Source organism: Polyodon spathula, unplaced genomic scaffold (genome assembly GCF_017654505.1).
Source record: "Polyodon spathula isolate WHYD16114869_AA unplaced genomic scaffold, ASM1765450v1 scaffolds_3593, whole genome shotgun sequence".
Lineage (NCBI taxonomy): Eukaryota > Metazoa > Chordata > Actinopteri > Acipenseriformes > Polyodontidae > Polyodon > Polyodon spathula.
This window is the reverse complement of record NW_024475053.1, coordinates 1-4,224: the sequence shown is the minus strand read 5'-3', so window position 1 is coordinate 4,224 and position 4,224 is coordinate 1. Positions and strand designations below refer to the sequence as shown.

Genomic DNA, 4,224 nt, shown 5'->3' with positions numbered 1-4,224 from the left:
TGGAGAAAAAGGGACCATTTTAGCTACATAGTAGAATTGTATCCCGAGTTGGATCTGTACAACTGTCAAAAAAAAACTAAACAAACAAAAAAAAACACACCTTCTGAAACAAACATACCTGAATTTTATAAAAGCGGTCTGTTTTTTGTAATTCCTCCCCGATTTCTTGAATTCTTTGCTTGTAAATCTTTAATTCTTCTCGTGCTTGCACAGCCTTGCTATCGACTTCAGATAGTTTCTGCTCCTTTTCACGACGCTCATACTCTTCCTGTGTTAGTTTTCTGTAAAGAAGCAAGCATTCTCCTATCATTCCCTTTTAAGTGTTGCAAATATTATACAAATCTGTAGTTATCCCATTACATACTGTTTAAGTGTTTGTAGTCCTTTTTAAATGTAACAAACTGAGGCTGACGTTAAACAGTATAGAGCCCTATTTACTGTATTAAACGATTGTGATGCTGTTTAAACAAATCAAGGGTATTCTTCAAGGGGGTCAAATATAATTTGCAACAGTTAGGCAATGAATTGAACCACTGTCCTCTCCCAACAATTTACCAGCAGACAGATGCTTGAATACTCACTGCTGGAGTGCATTCTCTTTCTGTTGGTACAACTTATCCATGATGTCCAGTTTCTGTTCCATGGTCTTGAATTCAATTTCGAGATGGGACTTCTCGCTTTTCAAAGAAGCATGACCATGCTCCAGCTTTTGTATTTGCTCTGAAAAACAGTCTGGATTTAAATACTATTCTAGAATGGGTTTAGAGTAGAAACATTCAGCATGAACAAATATACAAGCTACCTTCCAGTTGGTGTCTGGAATTTTCTTCAGCCAGTAGTTTTGCCTTATATCGGTCTCGTTCTCCTTCAACAATTGTCAGAGTTGTCTTTATCTATATAAAAAGATAAATGTAAAAAAAAAAAATCACATGTATTATGAAACAGCCATAGATTACAGCTGGAATCCTAATTATAAAACAATTACCACAAATCTTATACTAGCTAAACTCAGGAAGTCAAATATTTTGATTGTGAAACTATGTCTATTAAACAAAATAATAATAATAATAATAAATAAAATAATAATAATAATAATAATAATAATAATAATAATAATAATAATAATAATAATAATTTCTGCCCTGATCATATTCAAACTTCAGTTTCCAACGATTCCAAGACAGTGTTAGTACGTTTACACTTACAACTTCCTGGCTCAGAGTCGATCAGCTTAGAAGATTATCATTTGAGCCACCCGTTTACACTTGAGCACAGGCCTGAGACGGTTTTGGCCCAGACTGCGCAGGCATAACCCCTGAACTGTAATGCGTGCCTGATGACGTCATATCAAATCACCCCTTTTTCCCCTATGTGACTTTCAATTGTGTCCATTCTCCCCCAGCACTCAAGGTTATTTACCACATACTAACAATGCATCATGGTACTGTTGATGATACTATTTAAAATACAGATCAAAAGATTTCCTTGTAGGGGGTGAATTCAGTCCTTTGTTTAAAAGTAAAGTGCTTCTGGACCTGAAGCTAGTGCTTTATATATACATATCTAGGGTTATCAGATTTCCAGAATGAAAAATGAGGACTATATTTCTTTCTTCAATTCACGGACGCCATAGCAACTCTGAAGCTGTTAAAATAACAGTATATAACAACACAATCATAATTTAATTACCAAATTAAACACAGTGCATTTATTGCAGATCATAACAACTTGAATTAAAACACAGCGCATAAGATTGTTTATTTTATATTGAATGGCACCAACTCACCCAACAAATCACTCTGCAGTTAAAACTTGCTGAACACATCGATACGGTTTTGTACGTAAAACAAATGTGAATACAACAGCAAACTGGGAAGATTTAACAATTGTACTGTTTCTGACTGGGACAAAAAATGAATGCTAAAACACTTACAATGACACATTTAAAACATAAAGCCTGCACATTTAAATTGATTAAAACGTCCACAAGCTTGCAGCTTTATTTTTCAAATTGTATAACTGTTAGTGCTGTGGTGTACATAATTAAACAAGCACTACCTGCAGAAAAGCACAGTGCTTTTAAACAAAAGACTGTATCCACTGTGTGAAGGAAACCTTTCATTTTCTTAGCAACTTTACTGTAATGACTTGTTTAATTCTAGATGGATACCCATAAAAACCAAACATTTCTTCATATTGATAGGTATCAAAATACGATCACAGGCTACGTTTGTAGATGTATGAAAAGTATTATTTCTAACTAAGTTTTATGGCAAGTAGGCTTGTTTCACTTTTATCCCACATGAATTATAAAATGTTTTTTCACATTATAAAACTCTCTCAGCATTCTGTCAAATACATTTTTGGTTGTTATCAGAGTAAGAATGCCAACTTCCTGTTTCTGTTGTCTGTGCCTGTTTGATGTTGACAGTGGGGGCGTTGCCCATGAGTGTATGGGGACCACTGCATTCACAGTAAATCAAAAAACAGACCATTACAAAAAAGAAAAAAAGACCCAAGCCGTCTCGGTCAGCTTAAAAGTGGCTCGTGTAAACAGGAGATGTGTGTAGTCCACAGCAAATAGTGAACCAATAATATGTAACTGTAGATACAAACCTTTGGTCAAAAAAATGGCAACATAAAAAGTGCATCCTTAACTAGACAATGTATAGTAAGTTACTGTACAAAATGTATCTGGTTTATTTTGCTAGAATACATCAATACTAAAGAGACAATTGAGTAGTAGACATTTATTGGTCAATGAAAGAAAGTCAGACTTACCCGTCACACGTCCATCATCTGTTTTATCTTGTTCTTCATGGCATCATTCTTTTTACCTGAAAGTAATTTTGATTTAAAATTGTGCATATTGTAAAACACTAATATACTACATAAATTGGACATATTTTTACAATATAGACCTATAGGAATGTTAACATAGTCAAACAAATCACCTTGAGTTTCTTCATTGGACTTGGCATCTCCTTTCTGCAACTCCACAGTCTCACATTTAGCTTCAGTTTCAAGCTGTCTTAACTCAGTAATGCAATCGGACAAAACCTACAAAAATAAAATATACAACTTAACAGCCGGAAACACACAATGTAAGCACTGGAATATGCAAGATGCTGTATGGAAGTACCATACATAAACTACCCTTGAACAAGAGTCACTGGAGAGGGTAAGAGGAGTGCTGCATGTTTATACTTCATTTTCAATCAGCAGTATTATTTTTACAGTTTCCATACACTTTCAACCTATAAACCTCAAAAAACATTTGTGCGATACACCAATACATTTATTCAACCACAAATGTAATTTACACTGGCACATTTGTAATAAGATGAAAGTAACTGTCAGCACAAGGAGGTGCCCATTAAATTCACCCATATTTTTTACTAAAAAAGAAACTTCCTGTTAATTAGACAAATGGTTCATGGCAACGTCTTTATTCATTTATTTTGTGACAGATGGGTGGCATTTCTTTTTACAAGTATTAAATCTATCAGTGTTGAGGCTTTATTTACCTCATGTGGAATAGCTCCTATTCAAGTCATTTTAAACAAATACAAGTAAGGGTTTCTGAGACCTAGAGGCATTCATGTGAAAACCTTCATGTGAAAACTATCCAACCACAGTATCATTATACAGTGCTTACAGAAAGTCTACACCCCCTTTCAAAATGTTCACCTTTTGTTGCCTTATAGCCTGGAATTAAAATGCATTAAAATTATTTTTTTTTTTTTTCATTTATCTACACATCCTACCACACAACTTCCAAGTGAAAAAAAATTCTAGAATTTTTTTTGTAGAAAATTAATTAAAAATAAAAACTGAAACAGCTAGGTTGGATAAGTGTCCACCCCCCTTATAATAGCAATCCTAAATTAGCTCAGGTGTAACCAATCGCCTTCAAAATCACACACAAAGTTAAGTGGCCTCCACCTGTGTTAAATTGTAGTGACTCACATGATTCCACAGCTGTAATTGCTGTCAAAGGTGCTTCCACCAAGTATTAACTCAGGGGGGGGGGGGGGTGCTGGGGGGTGGGGGGGGGGGTGGGGTGGAGACTTATCCAATTATGACCTTTCAGTTTTGTATTTTTAATATATATTTTTTGTCAATAAAAACTTTCTTTCCCACTTAACAGTGTGGAGTATGGTGTGTAGATAAGTGGAAAAAATTCTTAATTTAAATGCATGAAACTCTGAGGCACTGACAACA

The 4,224-nt window shown here is 34.7% G+C and overlaps 1 long non-coding RNA gene across 1 annotated transcript; it reads right to left on the bottom strand.

Moving 5' to 3' along the window:
• Window positions 1-158: 158 nt before the first annotated feature.
• LOC121312108 lies at window positions 159-894 on the bottom strand. The gene is made up of 3 exons (XR_005949686.1): window positions 803-894; window positions 582-720; window positions 159-281 (listed from the first exon to the last, which is right to left on the bottom strand). It is a non-coding gene; the product is annotated as an uncharacterized LOC121312108 (long non-coding RNA).
• Between the last annotated feature and the right edge of the window lie 3,330 nt (window positions 895-4,224).